This window comes from Ranitomeya variabilis, chromosome 3 (genome assembly GCF_051348905.1).
Source record: "Ranitomeya variabilis isolate aRanVar5 chromosome 3, aRanVar5.hap1, whole genome shotgun sequence".
In the NCBI taxonomy this organism is placed as follows: Eukaryota; Metazoa; Chordata; class Amphibia; order Anura; family Dendrobatidae; genus Ranitomeya; species Ranitomeya variabilis.
This window is the reverse complement of record NC_135234.1, coordinates 768,922,615-768,949,740: the sequence shown is the minus strand read 5'-3', so window position 1 is coordinate 768,949,740 and position 27,126 is coordinate 768,922,615. Positions and strand designations below refer to the sequence as shown.

General features: G+C 50.1%; 1 non-coding gene and 1 pseudogene across 2 annotated transcripts in view; both read left to right on the top strand.

Moving 5' to 3' along the window:
* The first annotated feature begins 8,250 nt into the window (after window positions 1–8,250).
* LOC143817420 (piwi-like protein 1) overlaps window positions 8,251–27,126 on the top strand; it is a 113,004-nt pseudogene continuing 94,128 nt past the window's right edge. Inside the window, exons 1-3 of the transcript XR_013224145.1 lie at window positions 8,251–8,481; window positions 16,843–16,929; window positions 17,124–17,538. The product of XR_013224145.1 is annotated as a piwi-like protein 1 (transcript). The remainder of the gene's footprint in view (window positions 8,482–16,842; window positions 16,930–17,123; window positions 17,539–27,126) is intronic.
* Window positions 9,516–9,622, top strand: LOC143764017 (U6 spliceosomal RNA). The gene has a single exon (XR_013213005.1). It is a non-coding gene; the product is annotated as a U6 spliceosomal RNA (small nuclear RNA).

Genomic DNA, 27,126 nt, shown 5'->3' with positions numbered 1-27,126 from the left:
AGCCGGCGCCTGGGATAAGCAAGAACTGTACTGAATTTCCCATGTGACGGTACGTGTCACATAGACGACACACGGATGTGAATCACGGACAAACGGATGACCCACGTACATGGACCACGAATCTCACAGTACTGATTTTTCCTATACAGTAATCACCAGGATGTGAGGAGCCCATGCAGGATACTGGGAGAGCTGGGTACGACACTATCTACTGCTGTAACTTGGGCTGGTCAGTGCTAGTAGTATTAAAATGAATGAAAACACGTAAGAGAGTAACACCGCCACCTGGTGGTGATAATTGAGAATGCAGACTCAGTCTTAGGAACAGATGGAACCCATTTTCCGTCACAGCCAATTTTTAGTTTTTCTTCACCTTTTTTCCCCACGAGCCCTGACACTTCTATTGTTCTGTCCCCATCGCTGTATAGCAGTTTATTTTTGGGGAGGAGCGGTACTTTTGTGACTGCTCCCATTCACGTTACAGTAGAATATCCTGAAAAACGAAAAAAAAATGTCACATTTGGGCAAATAACAATGTGATTCCGCCATTGACGTTTGCGTTCTGTTTTTACAGCCATCAATGTGCGGAGAAATGACCGGATTGTCCAGCTCAGTGCAGAGACCATCATCTACAGTCAGGAAAAAGAAACGATTTTTAGTTATTTATTTTTTCACTTTTTCTTTTCCGGGACCGAAAAACGACAATTTTTATGACGGTCACCTCGAGATTAGATCATTACACACGGATGGATCCAGATTTTGATACCGTTTTTTATTTCTTTATTTTTGCTTTAGGATCTTCGGTTTTGTTTTTGGTTAATATTTTTCCGATCTTTTTCTCTATAACTTTTTCCTGTGTTTTCGTCCCCTCTGATCACTTCTCCTATAGGGGGGATCACTAGTATGGCGGCATTTATTCGGCTCCGTCCATGATGGCAAACCATCGGACCCCGCGATCACGTGGTGGGTGGGCAGGTGGTGTCCTAACAAGCGCCGCTCCAGGGTCCTGCTAGTTACACAGCGCAGGCGTCACTGATCGGACCCCCACCTATTGTTCCCTGGCCCAAAATCGGGGTCCGGAGGAGCGGCTGAAGTCAAAGTCTACTGCGCTCACTTGTGGTCTCAGCTGCGTCCTTAGCGCCAAAATAAAAAACTGGGGTCACAGATTCCGGCATGGACCAACCAGTGATCAGGGGTCCGGAAGACCCCAGTAAGTTTCCTTTTATAAAGAGTAGAAAGATAAAAAAGAAAGAGCCAAGACCGAAACCCCTGAAGCCCCCGGAGCCGCTGCAGCCGCCGCCCGTTACCTGGTCCTGCTGCTCCAGGAGCTTCTGCGGGAAGAGCAGCTGCAGGATCTCGTGTCTCCGGCCCCCCGAGGACCCCGCGATACAGAGACCTGCAGGACAGAGCATCAGTAAGGCAGAGACCGGCGGACCCCGCACTGTGCGGCATAAAGGGGCCTCCGAACTGCAACCAAGGCGGACGGAAATCTACAGAACAGGACGGAGCTACTGACTGCGGTAGACAAGGCACTACAAGTCTCAGCAGGCCCAGGGGCAGTGTTGTGCTAGCAGCATGGGAGTTGTGGTTTACCAGTCATGTATATACAGCTCTGGCAAAAATTAAGAGACCACTGCACAATGTTCAGTTTGTCTGATTGTTCTCTTTATATTTTTCAGTAAAATGTAAATTGTTCTTTTATTCTATAAACTTCTGACAACATGTCTCCGAAATTCCCAGCAATAAATTTTGTATTTTCTTCCTGAAAAGGAGAAATGGTCAAAATGTAAAACCCCAGTGATTTCAGACCTCAAATAATGCAAAGAAAACAAGTTCCTAATCATTTAGAAACAACAATACTAATGTTTTACCTCCGGAAGAGATCAGAAATCAATATTTGGTGGAATAACCATGATTTGTAATCTCAGCTTTCCTGCGTCTCGGCAGCTTTCCTCCAGTCTATCACTCTGCTCCTGGTAGAATAATGTCAGCCGTTCTTCTGTGTTTGATGGCTGTGACCATCCGTCATCCTCCTGATTACATTCCAGAGGTTTTCAGTGGGGTTCAGGTCTGGAGATTGGGCGGCCATGACAGGTGACAGGGATTTGATGTGGTGGTCTCTTAATTTTTTCCAGAGCTGTACACAGCCCACAGGTAACAGGCGAGACCCCCGGTACAGGAGGTGACAGGATGTACCCACCGGTGTCCCCCGACCAATCCACGACTCTCGTCACCTCCTGCAGCTCAAATATCCCGATATCTGAGGACAACAGAGAACAATCACTGCGGCCTGATAATGTACGGACCCCCATAATAGCTTCACCCACAAACCCCCCATAACAGTGCGTCCTCCACAGACCCTCATAACAGTGCATAACCCACAGACCCCCCATAACAGTGCATCCTCCACAGATCCCCATAACAGTGCATCCTCCACAGACCCCCATAACAGTGTCCTCCGCAGACCCCCCATAACAGTGTCCTCCACAGACCCCCATAACAGTGCGTCCTCCACAGACCCCCATAACAGTGTCCTCCGCAGACCCCCCATAAGAGTGTCCTCCACAGATCCCCCCCATAACAGTGCGTCCTCCGCAGACCCCCCATAACAGTGTCCTCCACAGACCCCCCATGACAGTGCGCCCTCCACAGACCCCCATAACAGCGTCCTCCGCAGATCCCCCATAACAGTGTCCTCTGCAGACCCCCCATAACAGTGTCCTCCGCAGATCCCCTATAACAGTGCATACTCCGCAGACCTCCATAACAGTGTCCTCCACAGATCCCCCATAACAGTGCGTCCTCCGCAGATCCCCCATAAGTGTCCTCCGCAGACCCCCCATAACAGTGCGTCCTCCGCAGATCCCCCATAAGTGTCCTCCGCAGACCCCCCATAACAGTGCGTCATCCACAGACCCCCATAACAGTGCGTCCTCTGCAGACCCCCATAACAGCGTCCTCCGCAGATCCCCCATAACAGTGTCCTCCACAGACCCCCATAACAATGTCCTCCACAGATCCCCCATAACAGTGTCCTCCACAGATCCCCCATAACAGTGCGTCCTCCGCAGATCCCCCATAACAGTGTCCTCCGCAGATCCCCCATAACAGTGTCCTCCGCAGACCCCCCATAACAGCGTCCTCCGCAGATCCCCCATAACAGTGCATACTCCGCAGACCTCCATAACAGTGTCCTCCACAGATCCCCCATAACAGTGCGTCCTCCGCAGATCCCCCATAACAGTGCGTCGTCCACAGACCCCCATAACAGTGCGTCCTCTGCAGACCCCCATAACAGCGTCCTCCGCAGATCCCCCATAACAGTGTCCTCCACAGACCCCCATAACAGTGTCCTCCACAGACCCCCATAACAGTGTCCTCCACAGATCCCCCATAACAGTGTCCTCCACAGATCCCCCATAACAGTGTCCTCCACAGATCCCCCATAACAGTGTCCTCCGCAGACTAGAATCTGCCAGCGCCTCACTGCTCAGTGTCCATGTTGTTTATGGGCAGATAACCTGTAAAAGTAACAAAATGAACGTTCTTTCCCTTCTGTGAATCGGTCCCATGATTAGATATTTGGAGAGAAGATCGATATATTTTATTGCGATGACATTTTCAGTCCCAAATGTCCCGACTCAAACATGGCCGCTCTGCAGCCTCCGTCACGTTCAGCGCATGTGCGTTAAGCGAAAAGCCAATTTAGTGTTGCGTCACGGTGGTTCGGCGCGGACTCTGCGGAGCGGTTGGCGCATGCGCACACAGTAGTTTGTGTGGTTTGTGGACGCTGAGGAGCTCATGGTGGCGTCTGTGGTTATCCCTCGTGGTCTATGTCGGCAGCGCTGTAGAACTACAAGTCTCAGGATCTCATAGTACTACTGTTCAGTATTTAGTGCCTGTAAAGTGTTTATGTCAGGCTGAGCTCCGTTTGGTGTCACGTGGTGCTGGCGGCTGCCGGTGCTGGTAACCGTCTAGACCGGACTCTTCCTCCGCACTGTTAACCGTTTAGTGACCCTGCCGGTGTTGTTTCATCTGGTTTTTCCTGTGTTTCATCTCTGTGGCGCCGTGTTTCGTCTCTGTGGCGCCGTGTTTCGTCTCTGTGGCGCTGTGTTTCGTCTCTGTGGCGCCGTGTTTCTTCTTTGCGCCATGTTTCGTCTCTGTGGCGCCGTGTTTCGTCTCTGTGGCGCCGTGTTTCGTCTCTGTGGCGCCGTGTTTCGTCTCTGTGGCGCCGTGTTTCGTCTCTGTGGCGCCGTGTTTCGTCTCTGTGGCGCCGTGTTTCGTCTCTGTGGCGCTGTGTTTCGTCTCTGTGGCGCCGTGTTTCTTCTTTGCGCCATGTTTCGTCTCTGTGGCGCCGTGTTTCGTCTCTGTGGCGCCGTGTTTCGTCTCTGTGGCGCCGTGTTTCGTCTCTGTGGCGCCGTGTTTCGTCTCTGTGGCGCCGTGTTTCGTCTCTGTGGCGCCGTGTTTCGTCCCTGTAATAATGTAAAGAGATAAAAGGTAGGCCTCATAACCGGGAATCACCACATAAATAAGAATAGCATGATAGAACACAGCTTTATTTCACAAAATACACAGAAGGCAAAGCACACACATTAAAACCATATAAAAAAAGGGGAGATACAAAGAAACCCCGTACACACAACGGCCCCTAATAAGGCAGAAAAGCCCGCACATAACTGAGGGGTACAAAGTGAACATGCCCACCGATGACAATAGCTATATAGACAGCATGACCATCAAGTCTGTAACATGAGTGCGGCTCGCCCGAGTGCCTGCGCACATGACAAACCAATAAGCAGATGCCAAGTGACATAACAGCACACATCAGCTAAGATGAAGCCAGGAGGAAATAACGGAGGGTTAAATGACGAAAAATACACTATAAAAGGAACATCCAGATGTAACTCCTAAGCAGATAGGGCCAGTACTGCCACCAAGAAGGACATGTAATACTGTCCACTACACACCCAACAGTGAACCTGGCGACTGGAGAGAATGAGGTGCATAAGCGGCAAACCTGCCTTAAATAATAACCCTTCCGTGGCCAGCCATGGGCAGAATCATGTGAGCATGAGGACCCTAATAAGTGAAAGTGCGGGCTGCGGAGACCCAACGCGTGTCGCCAGACTTGTGGCTTCGTCCGGGGTAGTAACCGCATTGCCAGCCTAATGTTTAAATAGGAAATAATCAGTTTACATTACCATGAACAGCTGTGCCTGAGCCAGATTCCCCCATGGAGTATGTGCAATCCTCATTGTACACGCCGAGCCCGGCGTGCGTCCTACTGCGCATGCGCCGGCGTCTCAGAGCGGACATACGTCATCCGCTCAGGGCTGCCTGACAGCGTGCACGCTGTGCATAGTGCGCACGCGCTGGAGTACAATGAAATGGTCACAGGAGTAAGTAAATAAGTGCTGAGTTATACCGCTCTGTGCTACTGACTATGGCCGGCCTCACACTAGCGAGTTTTACGGACGTATGAGCATAAACTACGTCCGTAAAATACGCATTGCACACGGCCCAATGAATCTCTATGGCCCAGCTCCTATCTGCCGTATATTACGCATCCGTAATATACGGTATGTTACAGGCATAAAAAATCCCAGCATGCTGCGTTTGTCACCGTATTGCGCCAATGAAAGTCTATGGGGGCGAGAAAAATACGGATTCCACACGGACCAGCAGTGTGACCTGTGAGAAATACGCAGCGGTGTTAGGGTGCGTGTCCACGTTCAGGAAACGCTGCGTGTTTGATGCTGCGTGGGGCCGCAGCGTCAAACACGCAGCGTCCAGATGTTCCAGTATAGTGGAGGGGATTTTTTAAAATCCCGTGTCCACTATGCGTGAAAACACGCACACGGCGGCCCTGCGACTCCAGACATGCTGCGCGTCTTTTAAGATCGCAGCATGTCCGTGTTCCTTGCGGCGACGCTGCGCCACCGCAAGGAATAACACAGGGCGCTATGCGAGGGGTGCGATGATCCCGGATGTGTGCAATGAACACATCCGGCATCATCGCGTCCCAGAAGGGGGTGGGGCTTAGCGCCGAGCGGGTTTGCTGCTCCGACGATACCGCCGGCCATCCTGATCGTGGACACGCACCCTTAGAGGAAAGCCCGTAATTCAATTGCCAGCTTTTCATTTCTCCTTCCCAAACCCGACAGGATATGAGACATGATTACATACAGTAAACCATCTCATGTCTTTTTTTTGCATATTCCACACTACTAATGTTACTAGTGTGTATGTGCAAAATTTGGGTGCTGTAGCTTGTAAAATAAAGGGTTAAATGGCGGAAAAAAATTGGCGTGGGCTACCGCGCAATTTTCACCGCCAGAGTGGTAAAGTGACACCATTCTAAAAACTGCACCCCTCAAGATGCTTAAAACCACATTCAAGACGTTTATTAACCCTTCAGGTGTCTCACAGCAGCAGAAGCAACATGGAAGGAAAAAATGAACATTTAACTTTTTAGTCACAAAAATGATCTTTTAGCAACAATTTTTTTTATTTTCCCAAGGGTAAAAGGAGAAACTGGACCACGACAGTTATTGTACAATTTCTCCTGAGTACGCTGATACCTCACATGTGGGGGTAAACCACTGTTTGGGCGCACGGCAGGGCTCGGAAGGGAAGGAGCACCATTTGACTTTTTGAATGTAAAATTAGCTCCAATCGTTAGCGGACACCATGTCGCGTTTGGAGAGCCCCTGTGTGCCTAAACATTGGAGCTCCCGCACAAGTGACCCCATTTTGGAAACTAGACCTCCCAAGGAACTAATCTAGATGCATAGTGAGCACTTTAAACCCCCAAGTGCTTCACAGAAGTTTATAACGCAGAGCCAGGAAAATAAAAAATAATTTTTATTTTCTCAAAAATGATTATTTAGCCAGCATTTTTTTATTTTCCCAAGGGTAACAGGAGAAATTTGACCCCAAGAGTTGTTGTCCAGTTTCTCCTGAGTACGCTGATACCCTATATGTGGGGGGAACCACTGTTTGGGCACATGTCGGGGCTCGGAAGGGAGAGAGCACCATTTGACTTTTTCAATGCAAGATTGGCTGGAATTAATGGTGGCGCCATGTCGCATTTGGAGACCCCCTGATGTGCCTATACAGTGGAAACCCCTCAATTCTAACTCAAACACTAACCCCAACACGCCCCTAACCACAACCCTAACCCCAACACACCCCTAACCCTAGTCTTAACCCTTACTCCAACCCTAAGGCTATGTGCCCACGTTGCGGATTTGTGTGCGGATTTTTCGCACCGTTTTTGAAAAATCGGCAGGTAAAAGGCACTGCGTTTTACCTGCGGATTTACCGCGGATTTCCAGTGTTTTTTGTGCGGATTTCACCTGCGGATTCCTATTATGGAGCAGGTGTAAAACGCTGCGGAATCCGCACAAAGAATTGACATGCTGTGGAAAATACAACGCAGTGTTTCTGCGCTGTATTTTCCGCACCATGGGCACAGCGGATTTGGTTTTCCATAGGTTTACGTGGTACTGTAAACCTGATGGAAAACTGATACGAATCCGCAGCCAAATCCGCACCGTGTGCACATAGCCTAATTCTAACCCTAATTCCAACCCTAGCCCTAATTCTAACCCTAATTGTAACCCTAGCCCTAAGTGCAACCCTAACCCTAAGTGCAACCCTAGCCCTAAGTGCAAACCTAACCCTAATTCCAACCCTAGCCCTAATTCTAGCCCTAAGTGCAACCCTAGCCCTAATTCCAACCCTAGCCCTAATTCTAACCCTAATTGTAACCCTAGCCCTAAGTGCAACCCTAACCCTAAGTGCAACCCTAGCCCTAAGTGCAAACCTAACCCTAATTCCAACCCTAGCCCTAATTCTAGCCCTAATTCCAACCCTAGCCCTAATTCTAGCCCTAAGTGCAACCCTAGCCCTAATTCCAACCCTAGCCCTAATTCTAACCCTAATTGTAACCCTAGCCCTAAGTGCAACCCTAGCCCTAAGTGCAACCCTAAGTGCTGAGGACAGGACGGAGGGGTAGGGAACACTGACGGCGGCTGCAGATCGCCGCCGTCAGTCGGTGGGGGGCAGATCGGGGTCTCCAGCTATTGCAGTATCGGCCATGGCTGGATTGTAATATTTCACCAATTTTCATAGGTGAAATATTACAGATTGCTGATTGGCTGTTGCACTTTCAACAGCCAATCAGAGCGATCGTAGCCACGAAGGGGGGGGGGGGCCTGTAGCACCCCTCCCCCTCCCCCTGTCGTTAACCCTTTCCCCGGCCTGCAGGGACGCGATCATTCTGTGACACAGCACAGGCGTCACAGGGCGGATTGACTTTCATGACGCCTACGCTGTGTCACAGGTCGGGAAGGGGTTAAAGGGGTGGTGGACCGAGGCTGATCCCTTTATCCGTGCACGTCCAAGAGCAGCAGCGGCATCAGGAGGACACGTACCCGCCGCATATCGCTGGCACCTGCCCCCCGGCAGCTTCTCCGGGTAAGTTCCGGGGCTGGAGGGCTCTGGGCAGGCGGTCTGGGGCGGCGCTGGATAGAGGGGGCTTTTCCTGATGGTGGTGGCGCTGCCTGGCCCTTCTGGTACCGGCGCCGATAAATTTAGTCCCCAGCTTCGGTTCTCTGCTAGGCCGCATTCTGTAACTCCGCCCCCGCTGTGACGTGTCCCAGCGGCACCGCCCACCTTTCTGGCGCTTCTCGTACAGGACGAGAAGCGCCTCTTGTAATCTCGGCGGCCATCTTCCCTTCTCCCGCGGCCCCTCTGGGCACACACTGGCAGTTGGTCTCTGAGGTAATTTGTCTGGTCTCTGAGGTAATTTGTCTGGTCTCTGAGGTAATTTGTCTGGTCTCTGAGGTAATTTGTCGGGAGCAGCTCCCGCAGGCGTCGGCACTGTCTGGGGAGGCTCACAGCTACAGTGGGGACACAGGGTCTGGGTGAGGGGGCTTCTCTGGACCACCCTCCTCCTCCTGCTGTAACCCTCTCACTGCAGAAGTGTCCTACAGGGGACACACAGAAGGGTACAATGTCCCGACCTAAAGCATCTATACAGGCTCACTAGGCTATTGCAGCCCTTCACTTCATGTACCTCCTTGCCAGTCTGTGTTTCCTTAGGCTCAGACTTCTGCAAGGCCTGTGACCCCCCAAATTACCTCAGGAGCCTCCGCCACCACCAAGCCCAGTGTACCGAGCCCCCCTGAGTGGGCTACGACACTGTCACAATCCATGGCTTCTCTGGCCAAAGTGATTGAGTCCCTCCACGATCCCTCCAGGGGTCGGAGTATGCGCAGGTCTGACATAAATGGATCCTCTCCCTATGGGAGCAGTCGATCAGTAGGTGTCAGCCCTCTAGAAACCTACCGGTGTCTAGGAAAAGGATCAGCAGCACGTCCCCAGAGCGTTCACGTGCATTCTTGTTGGCGAGTTACGCTTCTCGCTCTCCCTCCCCAGGGGTCAGTAACTACCGCGATTCTGAGTACGAATCGGGCGGCCCCTTGGACTTGGATTCACAAGACTTCCAGGTGCTCGCATAGGCAGCACATATACTAAAATTGGAACGATACAGAGAAGATTATCATGGCCCCTGCGCAAGGTTGACACGCAAATTCGTGAAGCGTTCCATAAAAATGGTGGATTCGCTGATGGAGGAGGTCAATCTGACACATTGAAGAGAAATCTGATTCCGTTCCGGATCAAGCTGCATCCTTTAAGAGGACTAAACACCCCCATAAGACTTTTGCAGTCCACCCTGAGTTTACGGCCATACGCAATCGTTACAGGGAGCGACCGGACAAACGCTTCACAGGACAAAAGTCTCTCGAAGCGAAATATCCTTTTTCGGCTGTGCCGGGGAAGGATTGAGCTGAATCCCCTGTTGTAGACCCTCCAGTTTCTCGCCTGGCATCCAAGACCCTTTTATCCGTAACGGATGGGTCATCCTTTAAAAATCCCACAGACCATCAGATGGAACACCAGGCTCGCTCTGTTTTTTGAGGCCTCAGGCTCGGCCCTCTGCCCTTCAGTCGCTGCAGAATGGGTTTCTAAGGCGATAGTCTTCTGGGCAGATACCCTGGCCAAATCCATTCAGAGCGGTAATTATCTCCTCTGAAGCAGTCAAATTTTGTGGCCTGGACATTACCTGGTACACGCATTTTGGTTGCAGCTGGCTGTTCTGCTCTATTGGCAGCGAACGCAGTCACGATCAGCAGAGCATTATGCTCAGAGAGTGGAAAGTGGACTCTGCATAAAAAAAAAAAGTCCTTGATATCTCTGCCTTTCCAGAGTGGTCGCCTATTTGGTAAGAACATGGATCAGCTTATTTCTGATGCCACGGGAGGAAAGAGTAAATTTCTTCCCCAGCAGAGGCTTAGGTGTCTTTTTCGGAGACATCAACAATTTCGTTTCCGATCCCTTTGCTCCAACCCGGGCTGGTCCACCGTCGCTACCTTCCCCGGGTCAGGGCACTCCCCCACACAGGGACATAGGTTCTCAAGTCTCCTACAGACCTAGTCGACACTGGTCTTGCCCTAAACAGTTGAGATCTAAGGGATCTAGGTCTCAGAGATTTTCCGCCGCTGACTCCTGGCATCGTCTGGTCGACACCGGCAGGGTGGGCGGCCGCCTACTTCTATTCAGTCAGGCCTGGCTGTCCGTATTTTACAAGACCTCAAACTTCTAAACAAGTTTGTCAAGGTTTGTCATTTTCGCATGGAATCTCTGCATTCAGTCTTCGCTTCTATGGAAGAGGGAATGTTTTTTTGGCATCCATCGACATCCAAGATGCTTACCTACATATCCCGATCTTTCATCCGCCACTAGAGATTCCTGCGCTTCGCCATTCACGACCAGCATTTCCCATTTTGAGTCACTCCGCAAGACTGGGTCATTACCCCGGTTCCGGGAAATGAGAAGTTCAAGGGTTTCTAGTCGAATCTATTTGTGGTCCCAAAAGAGGATGGTACAGCCAGGGCCATCCTGGACCTAAAGCTTCTGAACAATTCTGTCAGAGTACGGCATTTGAGGATGGAGTCTCCCTCTCTCCAAGGGTTCCTGCACTTCGCCATCCGCGAAGAACATTTTCAGTTTAGCCTTGCCCTTCGGCCTTGCTACCGCCCCCAGGGTATGCTCAAAGGTCATGGCGGCAGTCATGTCCAGTCTACATTCTCAGGGCCTGGTCGTCTTGCTAGCCCTTCAGCAAGTGGCCTGAGCACTTTGTCAACCATCTGTTCGTTCCATCCGCCTTGGCATGAGGGACAACATGCGCTTTGGACGCATGTGACAGGAGCCTCTTCTCCCTCGTCAACATACTGCCCAGGGTAAATGGTCTCCTCAGAGGAGTGTTCTCTTCCCATCTACTGTATGTGCTGGAGATCCGAGCGATCTGGCTGTTCCTGCGGCGGTTCCATCGTCTCCTGACAGGCTGTCCCATCCGAATTCAATCAGACAATGCCATGGCCATGGCTTACAGAGGGGTCATCTGCAGCAAAGCGCGAGGTGGAACACATCCTTCACTAGGCCAATAGAAACCACTCCGTTATCTCGGCTGTTAACTCCTGAGCATGGAAAACTGGGCTGCGGACTTCCTCAGCTGTCAAGGCCTGCCCTCGGGAGAGTGGTCTCTTAATCCGGAAATTTTCCAGCAGACCTATCTTCACTAGAGGACACCAGACGTGGATCTGAATGCCAAGATGCTTGAGTTTGTAGCTCGATTACGGGACCTGAGAGCCATCGGGTGGACGCGCTCGTCCTTCCGTGGAGTCAGTTTAGTCTTCCCTACATGTTTTCCCCCATTGCTTTTGATTCCGAAGGCCTTCAGGAAGATCAAAGCAGAGGGAGTACCGGTGATCCCAGTTGCTCCTGACTGGCCACGCCGAGCGTGGTACGCAGAATTAGTGCAGCTTGTCAGACATCCCTTTGCAATCACCAGATCGACCAGACCTGCCTTTCCAGGGCCCGTTTGACACCAGAACTCAGGGCCCTGAGTTTGTGGGCTTGGCCGTTGACTCCTGGGTCCTAACCGTAGCTGGTTTCTCCCATGAGGTAGTTTCCACCATGATTAATGCTCTGAAGCCGGTGTCAGTACGCATCAGAAGCTGGTGTTAGTACGCATCTATCATCGGACCTGGAAAGCCTTTTTTGAATTCCTTCAGTCCGGTCTGTACTCGGGCCTAGCGCCGAGCTCCCTCAAAGGGTGGGTCTGCCTTGTCCTTATTGTTTCAGAATAAAGTCTCTTCCAAACCGCAGGTGAGAACTTTCTTTCTGGGAGTCTCTTGTGTGGTACCTCTACATAGCGCCCTTAGACGCCTGGGACCTTAACTTGGTCCTAGGTGTCCTATAGGAATCTCCCTTCGAACCGTTACAGGTTGTCTCTCCTACCTCTCATGGAAGGTCGCCTTCCTAGTCACGGTAACATCAATCAGAAGGATCTCGGAGCTAGTTGCTCTCTCCTGCCAAGCGCCTTTTCTGACTTCAGACACAAGGTAGTCCTCAGGTTGTCCCTGCCCTTCCTTCCAAAAGTGGTGTAGCTGTTTCACCTTATCAAGGATATTGTCCTACCCTCGTTTTGCCCAGCACCGGTGCATCGTGTGGAGAAAGCTTTCCACTCTTCGGATCTTGTGAGGGCTCTCAGAAGGTACGTGTCTAAGACGGTGCCTTTTTGCCAGACGGACGCCCTGTTCGTGCTCTCGAAGGGGCACCGGAAGGGATCGACCGCTTCTAAGTCAGGAATAGCCACATGGATTCGGTCGGCTATTCGAGAAGCTTAATGCGGGGATCAAGGCACACTCCACTCGGTCGGTAGGTGCTTCATGGGCCATTCGGCATCAAGAGTCTGCGGAGCAGGTTTGTAAAGTGGCGACCTGGTCTAGCCTGCACACTTTCTCAAAGCATTATGATGTCCATAGATGCTGGGAGTTTACTCTGTTATTTCCCACCCAGGGACTGCTTTGGAACTTCCGACGGCCCTGTGTCCTCCAATGTGGCGAAGGAGAAACGGGGATTTTTATGTACTCCTCGTAAAAAACCTTTTCTCCGAGCCACTCATTGGGGGACACAGCACCCACGGTGTTGGACTGAAGGCTGCTATTGTTTTTCTGATTTAACATGATGTACCTATTCTTGATGATAATAATCCTACTGCTTGGTCACTAAACTGGTTTGGGCTGGAGCCAGTGGGTGGTGTATATTGTAGAGGAGGAGCTAGCTTTTTTTGTATTCACTTAGTGTCAGCCTCCTAGTGGTAGCAGCATAACACCCACGGTCCTGTGTCGCCCAATGAGTGGCTCGGAAAAAAGGATTTTACGGTGAGTACACAAAAATCCCTGTTTTGATCATGTGATGGGGTCTATCACAGTGATCAAAATGAAACAATAGGAGAAATCTTTTTTCCTGGAAGAAGATGATGAGGGGCGGGTGCCGGAGCCCGAGGTACCAGGGGCGGATCCCATTTCTCTCTCCTCTGATGTGTTAGATCATAGAGGAGAGAGAAATAAATGGAAAATCTGCCTTTTTTTTTTTGCCATTAATCGGAGAATAAACCGACCCTAATCATGTTCTCCGGAGTATCAGCTACCCCCGGTAGCAGAGACCCTAGAGATTTTCCAAAACTGGGAAGCGCTATAACCTTATTTCTCAGCGCTGTTCAAAAGGCGTATAGACGGTCGTTAAGGGGTTAAGCAACTGTGCACACCTCGCTTGTAAAAGTCAACAGGTTGCTCCAAAAGACACGTTGTGACTTCGGAAATCAGAGTCTCATTATCTGGATAACTTAATTGTTGGAAAGAGGTGGAAGTCTGGTGAATAAAGGGATGTCGTAGAATTTTAGGCCACAGGATCGCGTGTTGTGAACTGGTGCATTGTCTTGCAAAAAGCTGACATCTTCGGTGAGCATTCCACGGCTCTTGGTTTTGATGGCCTCCTGCAATTTCCGCAGCAGTGAAGCACAGTATTCCCCAGTGATCATGGTACCCTTTGCTAGAGAATCCATCAATACTACTCTGTGCTGGTCCCAAATACTGTGAGCATGACCTTGCCTGCCAAGGGTTGGGCACGTGCCTTCTTTGGAGGTGAGTCATGATGCTTCCATTACATCTACTGGACTTTAGTCTCAGGATCCTAGTGATGGATCCAGCTTTCATCCTGTGTAATCAATCTGTTGATAAAATCCTCCTGGCCTCCACGGCACATTGTCAATAAAGCCTGAGAGCGTTAGACTCGTTCCTGCTTCTGGAAAGGTGTGAACAGCCGGGGAACCCAGCGAGCAGATACCTTATGTATGTGAAGATGGTCTTGGATGATTTTTTCCATGGACACCACACTAATCTTGACATTTTGGGCTAGGTGGCGAATGGTTATGCGGCGATTTTCCAAAAGGGCGCCCTCCACTTGCTGGATGATGTGTTCATCAATAGCAAAGTGGGGTCGCCCTGGAATTGGAGCTGTTTGCACCGAAGCCCGACCACATCTGAATTGACGATGCCAGTTCTTGACTACGTGTAACATATTATCCCTTTTAAAAAGATTTTTAAATTTTTATTAATGATATATTAAAAATACCACTTCCCAGTGAAAACGAAAAAAAAAAAAATTGATAATATACAGATCTACTGGGTGCACCTGCCCTCAACCAATGACACTACGCTCCCCTACTATCCCTACCTAACAGTGGAGGTTGGCACCCTGATAGATAATTTGGCGCCCCCACTCCGCGACGGCTGATAACCTACTGGCCCTATTAAGGACCTAGCCGGCTAAAGGAGGGAAAACATGGAGCAATTGGCAGAAATGAAGAAAGCGTAGGAGAGCTAAACTGAGGTGCACACCAGTATTATAAACTTTCTTTATCAAAGCCCAGAATTTGGGACAATGACACTACCATGGACATATACTTAAAACATGTAAGACATTACACACATGAATAAATATTGTTTTTATCTTTAGATAAATATGTCAGTTCTATTGCACAGCCTAAACAAATAAACAGCTATGTGCATAGAGGGTAGAAAATCAGCAGGAAAGACATAAATGCCAAATGACCTGGTTCGGTCCAAATTTAAGCCTGTGCATAACAGCACTCCCCTGTCAGCATTGGGTTAAATCAGATCATGTCTCAACACTGTGGTACACCTGAGACCATTTTCCATTACCCGTATATACAAAAATAGCCAGGGGTAAGTATCTATGTTTACACCCATTGGGGCGTATCGTGGACAGCTAAGTGTTTTTGTGTGGGGGACAATACCCCTTGTTACTGGCTGCCTCTAAAATCATTTATTGGTCCACTGCATTGTGTGTAAACATAGATACTTACCCCTGGCTATTTTTGTATATACGGGTAATGGAAAATGGTCTCAGGTGTACCACAGTGTTGAGACATGATCTGATTTAACCCAATGCTGACAGGGGAGTGCTGTTATGCACAGGCTTAAATTTGGACCGAACCAGGTCATTTGGCATTTATGTCTTTCCTGCTGATTTTCTACCCTCTATGCACATAGCTGTTTATTTGTTTAGGCTGTGCAATAGAACTGACATATTTATCTAAAGATAAAAACAATATTTATTCATGTGTGTAATGTCTTACATGTTTTAAGTATATGTCCATGGTAGTGTCATTGTCCCAAATTCTGGGCTTTGATAAGGAAAGTTTATAATACTGGTGTGCACCTCAGTTTAGCTCTCCTACGCTTTCTTCATTTCTGCCAATTGCTCCATGTTTTCCCTCCTTTAGCCGGCTAGGTCCTTAATAGGGCCAGTAGGTTACCAGCCGTCGCGGAGTGGGGGCGCCAAATTATCTATCGGGGTGCCAACCTCCACTGTTAGGTAGGGATAGTAGGGGAGCGTAGTGTCATTGGTTGAGGGCAGGTGCACCCAGTAGATCTGTATATTATCAATTTTTTTTTTTTCGTTTTCACTGGGAAGTGGTATTTTTAATATATCATTAATAAAAATTTAAAAATCTTTTTAAAAGGGATAATATGTTACACGAGTTTTGAATTTCCTTTCAACAATCCTGTTTTCATGTGTTTATTGCAGTTCTTGACTAGGTAATATGATGGGAATCATCACCTTTCATCTCATCGAACGTCTCTTTGGTGTGCGGCCTTTCAATAAAGGAACTTGATGACGGCTCGGAATCCACTGGGTCCATTATCAAACTTCACACCACTCCAGCACCTGTAACATCAACACCGTTATCAGGTCTGAGTGGCAAATTGGCACAAAATCTACAGAGACTTGTATCATTACACATGTGCAGTGTCATCGTCCTGTGATAAATAGAAGTGGGTCAGGGAAAATCTTTAATGAACGCCCCTCGTATCTGTGAATCCAGATTTGGGGTAAGATTAAACAATTACAAGACAGGATCTTCAGCCTAAAAGATGTAATAGAGCTGTGTAGCTGGAAATCCAGCTCTGTGGTGAGTTGAAGCAGTTACTAGACAGCAAGATGGAGGTCATTGTACAGAGCCATATACCTGGAAATCCAGCTATTAGGTGAGATTAAACACTAGAAAGCAGCAGCATGGAGTAAATTATAGAGCAATACTGAGCAATATAGCTGTGAGTCCAACTAGGGTGAGACTAAACACTTACTAGAAGACGGGCCTCTCGCTGATCTCCGCATAGCCTTCAATAGGCAGCTATCCTGTAATCCCTCAGTGAGCCGGCACTCAGTCTTGTAATGAGTAGGATGATGCACCTTTTTTTCACAGTCACAGATGCACAGTTTTTCAGGGTGAAAAATATATGTGTGTGTGTATGTATATATATATATATATATATATATATATATATAGATAGATTTTTTTTTTTTTTTCCATTTATATATTGAAATCTGCTTCCTTTGCAGAAGTAAAAGATGAGCGGACGAGCCAGATCCCGGGCCCGCGGCCGAGCTCGTGGGCAGGAGCAGGCCCCACAAAGACCACCTGGACAGGTTTTGTACCCCACTCATTAACCCTTTTAGTAATTCCTGCTGCTTTTTCATAATGGAGGCGCTTCAAGCGGTTTCTTTTTTTCCCACAATGCATTGCATTGTTCTCTAATCCTGCAGAGGCAGCAGAATTATGGGAATCTGGGTCCAATTTTTTTTTTCCTTACTATATTATTGAATAACTCTCGAATTTACAGGTACAGCAGACCCAAGGACCCCAGCCAACAGTCAGACCACCGCAGCCCCAAGGACCCCAGCCAGCAGTCAGACCACCGCAGCCCCAAGGACCCCAGCCAGCAGTCAGACCACCGCAGCCCCAAGGACCCCAGCCAGCAGTCAGACCACCGCAGCCCCAAGGCGCCTGGGCAGCAGTCAGACCACCGCAGCCCCAAGGCGCCTGGGCAGCAGTCAGACCACCGCAGCCCCAAGGCCCCCGGCCAGCAGTGAGAGCACAGCAGCCTCAATCCTGGCCGGCACTCGGACCACAGCAGCCCCAAGACCCCCGGCCAGCAGCAGTCAGACCTCAGCAGCCAGCACCTGAGCCTTTGTTGGTCGGAAGAGGGCGCCAGAGAGGCCCGCCGGCAGCGGCAGCAGAGAGACCAGCGCCCGAGGGTAAGTGTCCTTAATGTTCCAGGGTTAAGTGCGAAATCTGACTGAGAGGCTTGTCCGTGTGTCATGAATCGGAGGTGTTTGGTTGCCCCCAGTTCTTCATCAGGGATTTATTTATATCCCAGTTCCGGTTTGGAACTTGCAGCTCTTTGCCCCCCCCTTACCCTCAGGTTAGTCAGGGAACTACACCTAGGATAATTAGTCACCAGAAAGGCTGCCTGCTCGTGTACTGACTATCGGGCACGCTGCAGTGAGGGCGTTATACCTATTCCCAGTCACAGGCAGGAAATCAACTTATAAGACCCTTTCCGTCACTGCCCGCTTTGCTCAACAAGCTCAAAACGCTTCGCTGCCACCAGCTCCTATTACTATGATTAATAGTGGGTTGGCTTCTGACCTGATCAGTAGCAATGGCTTAGGTTGGAGGACTAGGGGTACGTTTAGAGCAAGGAGAACAACACAAGTAAATATTATATCTTTTACTCCAAGAAAGATTAGGCAGTGTTTACAAAGAGTATAAAAACGATATTACAAGATGAGGCAATTATAGTATGTACAGAACGATTACAAAATAAAAAGGATTAAGGATGAAAAGCACTTACAGTTCACGCATATCATGGCTGCCATGGGGCGAAGGAAGTGACATCCCAATGCATCAGGCTGGTTGCTGAGCCTCCTGTAGCAGGCTTCCTAGGCAAAAGACCACCTCTCAACTCAGCTGGTCAATGTTATGCCCTGTGCTTCATGACCACACTGATTGGGCGAAGCTATGACATGCACTCCCTTCTGGAAGTTATGAAAAACGTTACATCGGCCATAACTCAGGGTGGGAACCTCGTAGAAGGGCGCCAAAACAGTCATTCTCCCAAGCATGAGATTGCCGTTCATTTAAGTCCAAACATGACTTGGCTATGTGACTTGAGTAAGCAGTAATGCATTTCTCAGGTTCTGCTAGGCACTGAGCTTTGAAAACTCATGGGAGGGTAGCTCTACTGATGCACATTCCAAAAATGTAAGATTCCCCCTACCCCACTTAATCAATGCCATTATATTTGGTCTTAAAATGAACACTGTACTAGATAAAGAGATGGCCATGAGGCTGTAGGCTGCTTTCAACCAGTTCAGCGCCATAAAAGTAACCAGCGAGACTGCTAGCACACTGGTTTCACACATTACAGCTGAACAGCAGGGGAGAGGGAGAAGTGGACTTACATACGCAGCTGTGAAGGGGGGATCAGGGCTGGAGCCTGCTAGTACAAAGCCAAAGAGATGTAGCAGAGCTGTGTAGGCGTACATATTCATGACACCGTGATTTTAGGAATGTGCAAGGGCAAAATATTACAAAACCTCAAAATCCCGCAAAACATAAGTGGAATAGATGATGTGCATCATTTACGGGACCGATGCAGCCAATCACTGGCCACAGCAGTTACGTGGTGTACATGTAAGCTTCACTACTGAGGCCAGTGATTGTCTGCAGTCATCACATGGATGGTGGCTGAGATTTAGCTGCAGGATGACGGGGAATATCACCACTGAGTTGTGCGGGCTTTTCTTTGTTTATTTTTATATCTTTTTTTTTTCCTGTCACGATTCACACCGTGACTGTCAAGATCCCTTAGCCGCTGCCTACAATATGTCACGGATTGGGGTGACTTTAGACCAGCAGACGGCTATCACATGTGCAGGGGGGCTTATCCTAGTTATCCCTCCACTGCCACAATGTGATGAAAAAAAAACACACACAAGGCTATTGACCTCTTGTTTACAGCAGGGGCTTATTTTAGGTATCCCACTGCTCTTCAATATACCATGAACTGCAGGGATTTGTGTATCCCGCTTACAGTTCCACTTAAACCTTGCAGCTCTCTGGCGCCCCCCTTTTGTCAGGTCAGATTAGGTACTGCACCTAGGGTGATTATTCGCCAGAAAGGCTGCCTGCTATGTACTGGCTATTGGGCGCACTGCAGCAACGCGATAACTACTCCCACTCAGGCAGGAACAATAATTATCAAGCCGCAGTCGCTACAGTGACCCCCAAAAGCCTGCACACGGTCGCTGCCACCAGCTCCGATTGAACGGGTCTGGAGCTAACCCAAACAGTAGCGTAATTCCCTTCAGAGACAGGGTACGGTTTAGAGCATGGAGAAATAACTGGCATGAAATAATATACCCATAAAGTTTATGCAGTGTTTATCAAAATATTTTACAAAGATGTTACAAATGAGACAATTGCAAATATGTACAAGGTAATTATAAAAATAAAAGGATTAAATGAAGAAAAGGTAACACTCACATATTCTCAGATCATTGCATTTGCAGGCAACAGGCTAGGAGAGCTTTCCATCTATCCCAGTGCATTGGCACTCGCAGTCTGGTCGCTTCAGGTAAAAACTCACAACTCCCCCCCTGGAAGCCTGCCATCAACTTTATAACCTACAGCCTGTGACCTCACAGAAAGGGCTGTGTTGAGATCGCCCGCCTCTTTCTTCAGTGTAACTAAATGTCCCCTAAAGATATCTAATGCTGGTATCTTCGCTACAGGACATGTCAGAATCATATCATACCCAGCATTCATCTCAGATTACCGTGGGCTTTCTAATGAGATCAAATATGTCCTGTTATGTACAGAGCAATCACTACTTCTTCCCCCGATGGAGTTAGACGACTGTGTTTAGAGTGATGGGTAGATGTTTCGATGGAGATCAAGAATATGTATTTATCATTCTACTATCCCAAATAGTTTGTCTAATATCTCACAATAACAGAACAAAGGACCGCATGGTTCTAGAAGTTTCTCTAACAGTTCCTGCTAGTACCAATTTCCCTTGCAGCTATGCCAGTCGTAAATACCTTTCTTCAATAAAACTCCCCTCTCACATACATTGGCAAGGCAGCTCTTGGCTGAATGAAAGGGAAGGGGGTTTTTTAACCCACAGCATGCTAGCAACAGAACTAAACTTATATGATATTTCATACCATATCGTGACACCTCCCCCTTTTTGCGTGCGCTACGGCGGCAGAACCTCTCGGTATACCTCCATGCGCACCTCCGTGGGTTCACCCTGGCGGGACAGTCCATCTGCATTCCCATGCTCCCTGCCCGCTTTGTGTTCAATGGTGAAGTCAAATTGCTGAAGGGCAAGGCTCCAGCGTAGCAACCTGCCGTTGGTTCCACACATGGTGCTTAGCCAGCGCAGAGGGTTGTGGTCGGTCACCACCGTGAAGGTGCGACCGTACAAGTAGGGCTGCAAGCGCTGCAGGGCCCAGACTATGGCCAGGCACTCCTTCTCGATGGTGGAGTAGGCCACTTCCCTCGGCAAAAGTTTCCGGCTCAGGTACAACACGGGGTGCTCTTGGTCCTCCGAGTCAACCTGGCTGAGCACAGCACCAAGGCCAAACTCGCTGGCGTCGGTCTGTACCAAGAACGGTCGACTGCTGTCGACTGCTTTCAACACAGGGGCGTTGCACAGTGCTGTTTTCAACGCCTGGAAGGCCCCCTCACAGCCATCTGTCCAGTTGACGATGTGGGGTAGCTTCTTCCTGGTGAGGTCCGTCAAAGGTTTTGCCAGGCTACTATAGTGCTGCACGAAGCGCCTATAGTACCCTGCAGTGCCCAGGAAGGACATCACATGTTTCTTGGTCCTGGGAGTGGGCCAGTTCACGATCACGCCCACTTTGTCAGGCTCTGGTTTTAGGGTGTTTCCGCCTACCCGGTGCCCCAGGTAGTGAACCTCCCTCATGCCCATCTGGCACTTTCCCGGCTTGATAGTCAGTCCTGCTCGGTGAATTCGCCCGAGCACCTCCTCGAGATGCTGCAGGTGTTCATCCCAGGAGGGACTGAAGATGGCAATGTCATCTAAGTACGCCACAGCATACTTCTCCAGTCCCTGAAGCAGGAGATTGACCATCCGCTGGAAAGTGGCAGGGGCATTCTTCATGCCGAAGGGCATGACCGTGGACTCGTACAGTCCAAAGGGTGTGATAAAGGCGGACTTCTCCTGCGCCTCGGGGCTCAGGGGAATCTGCCAGTATCCGCGACTCAGATCCATTATTGTCAGGTATTTTGCGCCAGCTAACTTCTCAAGCAGCTCCTCGATGCGCGGCATTGGGTGCGCGTCAGAGGCTGTAATGGCGTTGAGCCCCCTGTAGTCCACGCAGAACCGGGTGGTCCGGTCCTTCTTTGGCACGAGAACTACCGGTGAGGCCCACGCGCTCTTTGACCGTCGAATCACCCCCAGCTGTAACATCTCATCGATCTCCTGGCGCATAATCTGCTGCACCTGGTCAGAGATTCGATAGGGTGTTCGCCGTAGTGGGGCGTGATTCCCGGTGTCCACCTCGTGGACCGCTAACTCAGTCCTTCCAGGCCGGTTGGAGAACACGACCCGGAAGGGTTCCAGTGTGGTTTGCAACTGCAACCGCTGTGGTTCATCTAGCGAGGCGCTTACCTCCACGTCCTCAATGGACCCACGGGCCTTGGCTTGGGCCAGCATGTCCAGGAGGGTGTCTTCCTCCCCGTCTTCGGGTGCGCTGCAGACCGGTAGGACGAAAGGTTCACGTTCGTGATGAGCCTTCATCATGTTGACGTGAAAGGCCTTTCGCCTACCCCGAGTGTGGTCAAGCGTGACCACGTAGGTGACCGGGTTGAGCTGTTGGTGGACGACGTACGGGCCCTCCCAGGCTGCCTGAAGCTTATCCGTTGGTACAGGAACCAGCACCCACACCTTTTGACCCACGTGGTAGGTCCGCTCCCGGGCGTTCTGGTCGTACCAGTGCTTCTGATCAGCCTGAGCCTGCGTCATGTTGTCATGCACCAACTGCGTCAAGGTCTGCATCTTGTCACGGAAGCGCATGACATACTCCACTATGGACACTTCAGAAGGGTTCGGCTCCTCTTCCCAGGATTCTCTTACCAACCCAAGGGGTCCCCGGACTCGCCTGCCGTACAGGAGCTCGAAGGGGGAGAACCCCGTCGAGGCCTGCGGAACCTCTCGGTAAGCGAATAGCAGGTGTGGGAGGTACCGCTCCAGGCGCGCCCTTGTGTCTCAACCAGCATGCGTAGCATCTGTTTGAGGGTACCATTGAAGTGTTCACACAAGCCATTGGTCTGTGGGTGATACGCACTCGATACCAGGTGCTTCACCTGCATTTTCTTACAGAGAGCCTCCATTAGGTGAGACATAAATTGGGTCCCTCGATCAGTAAGCATTTCCCTGGGAAATCCTACACGTGAAAAGATGGCCAACAGGGCATCCGCCACCTTATCTGCCCTAGTTGATGACAGAGCTACTGCCTCTGGGTACCGGGTAGCGTAGTCTACCACAGTAAGAATAAATCGCTTTCCAGAGCTGCTGGAGACGGCCAGCGGGCCCACAATGTCCACCGCAATCCTCTGGAAAGGCTCCTCTATCACTGGCAAAGGGATCAGGGGAGCCTTAAGAGCAGGCCCCGCCTTCCCCACTCTTTGACAGGTGACACAGGAGCGGCAGTAGTTTGACACATCTGTCCCCATCTTAGGCCAATAGAAGTGTTGAGACAGCCGGGCCTTAGTTTTGCTGATCCCCAAGTGTCCAGCTAGCGGGATCTCATGGGCAATCCGCAACAACTCACCCCGGAATTGCTGTGGGACGACCAGCTGTCTTTCCCTCAACCACTCCTTTTGTGATTCTCCGGGTACTGTCTCCCGGTACAACCTTCCTCCTTCCCAGAACACCTTCTCCTTATCAGTTTCGGAGAATGACGTCCCGGCGAGTTGTCTCAAACTCTCTAGGCTCGCATCTGCGTGCAGAGCGGCCTGAAACTCCTGGCTAGGGGAAGCCAGAAGTGACGTCAGGGTCCCTTCCCCACGGGAGCCCTCTGGGACCTGCTCTGGGTCCACCTCTGGTTCAGTCACACTGATGACTGAGGAGGGTCCGGAAGGCAGACAGTTATCTGCGTTTCGGGCACTCTGACTGCGGGTGACAGCAGCTACGTAGGCTGTCTCCCCGGGGGTTTCTACAGACCCATCAGCCGACGCTGCTACGGGTTCTACCTCCCCGTCCACCCCCATTACCTCAGGAGCATTGCTACTTATGGGCCAGTTACCTTCCTCGGTGGCACTGGTCAATTGCATGGCATCACCTTCCTCACGGTTCCCATGTATCTCCCCATTTCTCGTAGCACCGACACTTGCCCCTGCTAGGGGTTCCTCAGCCGTCTCACTCCGCAGAGCGACGGGGCTGAGCACTCCTGTACCTATGGACACATCAACTTTCATAGAAACATCATTATCAGATACAGTTGGCACAGGTACAACATTTCCACTATCAATCCTAGGGAAAAAATGGTTATCAGATGCAATATTACAAGATAAAGCATGGTCAGGTAACACATGCGACTTCCCATCATCATCATCATCATCACCAGGGTTAACTTTACCCTCATTAGTAGATTGGGGAGGAGGGTCATCCACGAAGTATGCAACCAACCTCCCCAAATCAGTCCCCAACAAAACATCAGTGGGCAAATTATCAGACAGCCCCACTTCCTTCACCCCGCTCCCAGCACCCCAATCAATAAAAACCCGGGCCATCGGTAAGGGACAGCTGATGCCCCCAATCCCAGTGACAGTTAGGGTTTTCCCCGGAATGATTTCTTCAGGGGCCGCCAGTTCGGGTCGGATGAGGGTTTGTTCAGCCCCGGTGTCCTTGAGGCCTGTAGCAACACGACCTCCCACAGTGACGGGCTGTACGTTGTCACACACCCTCCCAGCCACACCACCCACCAAAAGAACTGCTGCATTAGGCCCTGGGGCCTGGGATGAGGGGTTCTTCTGCTTGGCTGGACATCGGTGACTGAGGTGTCCAGTCTACCGGCAGTGGTAACACTGGCGAAGTTCGGTGGTAGGTCTGGTGCTGTTGGCCACGGGGACAGGACCTCTGGTATGTTGGCTGGCAGGGGTACTGGCGTTGGATGCAGGCTTACCCCCTCTCCAGCTGGAGGTGACTGGCTTCCGCACTTCCGATCTACGGTTGGCCTCATAGGCATCGGCAATCTGCGCTGCTTTCGTCACGTCTTTGGGTTCTTGGTCCATCACGAACTGTCGCACCTCAGTTGGGCAAAGATGGAAGAACTGGTCTTTGATCATCAGGTCTCGCAGCTGGGCAAAAGTGGTTACTGCCAGTCCTTGGGTCCACTGGTCAAAGTGGGTCCCCAGTCCATGCACCACATCACTGTAACTGTCGTGTGGGCCACGTTGGAGGGTCCGAAACTTTTTACGGTACACCTCGGGTGTAAGCTGGTACTTGGCTATCAGAGCCTGCTTGATGGCCTCATAGTCACCATCTTGTTCTTGAGGGAGGGCAGCAAACGCCTCCAGAGCTTTTCCTCTCAGCCCTGGTGTAAGGTACCGTGCCCATTCTTGTGTAGGCAGCTGGTACTGTCTGCAGGCTTTCTCAAAGGCCCGCAGAAACGTGTCCAAGTCCCCATCCTTTTCCATAACAGGAAAGTGGTCAGGCCGGGGCTTCGGTATCTGAGCGCTGCTGGGCTCACGACTGGACTGGGACGACCCCCCTGCATTTGTAGTTGGGCCATCTGCAGCTGGTACTCCCTCTCCGCTTGGGCCTCTCGCTCGGCTCGCTGGGCCTCTCGCTCGGCTCGCTGGGCCTGGGCCTCTCGCTCAGCTCTCTTGGTATTGCTGGATCAGCTGCAGATGTCGGTCCAGGTCATCTGCGGAGCATTGTTGCAGAGCCAGCTGCAGGAGGAGGTCTGCGCCCCCTTGGTTGCCAGTAGGGCCCGTATTCAGTGGTTGGACCTCTGCTGCAGCACCATGTTCGCTTGTGCTGGCATCTGCGGCTTCTGGGCTCTGTTAGTGGTCTAGAGCGGCTTCCCATTGCATCAGGGCTGCGACCAGTTCGCTTTTGTTTTTGCTTGCATAGTCAATGTGCTGTGACCTGCATAAGGCAACAAGGGTGTCTCTGGTCTGCTGCTCATAAAAGGCTTCTCCCAGCCCAACCATGGTTGCCAAATAAAAGATAGGATAGAAAAACGTAGAAAAAGGGAGGGGATAATTACCAGTACACACAATTGTCTCAAGACTAATAAACACTGAGTTCTTTCTCCAAACTTATTTGCGCAGAGTTCTCGCAAGAACTTTCTGCAAGTTTTTAGTGAGAGGAATGATTGCTCAAACCAAATCACTAATGCTCTAATATCCCACCGCCTTGCCACCAATATGTCACGATTCACACCGTGACTGTCAAGATCCCTTAGCCGCTGCCTACAATATGTCACGGATTGGGGTGACTTTAGACCAGCAGACGGCTATCACATGTGCAGGGGGCTTATCCTAGTTATCCCTCCACTGCCACAATGTGATGAAAAAAAAACACACACGAGGCTATTGACCTCTTGTTTACAGCAGGGGCTTATTTTAGGTATCCCACTGCTCTTCAATATACCATGAACTGCAGGGATTTGTGTATCCCGCTTACAGTTCCACTTAAACCTTGCAGCTCTCTGGCGCCCCCCTTTTGTCAGGTCAGATTAGGTACTGCACCTAGGGTGATTATTCGCCAGAAAGGCTGCCTGCTATGTACTGGCTATTGGGCGCACTGCAGCAACGCGATAACTACTCCCACTCAGGCAGGAACAATAATTATCAAGCCGCAGTCGCTACAGTGACCCCCAAAAGCCTGCACACGGTCGCTGCCACCAGCTCCAATTGAACGGGTCTGGAGCTAACCCAAACAGTAGCGTAATTCCCTTCAGAGACAGGGTACGGTTTAGAGCATGGAGAAATAACTGGCATGAAATAATATACCCATAAAGTTTATGCAGTGTTTATCAAAATATTTTACAAAGATGTTACAAATGAGACAATTGCAAATATGTACAAGGTAATTATAAAAATAAAAGGATTAAATGAAGAAAAGGTAACACTCACATATTCTCAGATCATTGCATTTGCAGGCAACAGGCTAGGAGAGCTTTCCATCTATCCCAATGCATTGGCACTCGCAGTCTGGTCGCTTCAGGTAAAAACTCACAACTCCCCCCCTGGAAGCCTGCCATCAACTTTATAACCTACAGCCTGTGACCTCACAGAAAGGGCTGTGTTGAGATCGCCCGCCTCTTTCTTCAGTGTAACTAAATGTCCCCTAAAGATATCTAATGCTGGTATCTTCGCTACAGGACATGTCAGAATCATATCATACCCAGCATTCATCTCAGATTACCGTGGGCTTTCTAATGAGATCAAATATGTCCTGTTATGTACAGAGCAATCACTACTTCTTCCCCCGATGGAGTTAGACGACTGTGTTTAGAGTGATGGGTAGATGCTTCGATGGAGATCAAGAATATGTATTTATCATTCTACTATCCCAAATAGTTTGTCTAATATCTCACAATAACAGAACAAAGGACCGCATGGTTCTAGAAGTTTCTCTAACAGTTCCTGCTAGTACCAATTTCCCTTGCAGCTATGCCAGTCGTAAATACCTTTCTTCAATAAAACTCCCCTCTCACATACATTGGCAAGGCAGCTCTTGGCTGAATGAAAGGGAAGGGGGTTTTTTAACCCACAGCATGCTAGCAACAGAACTAAAC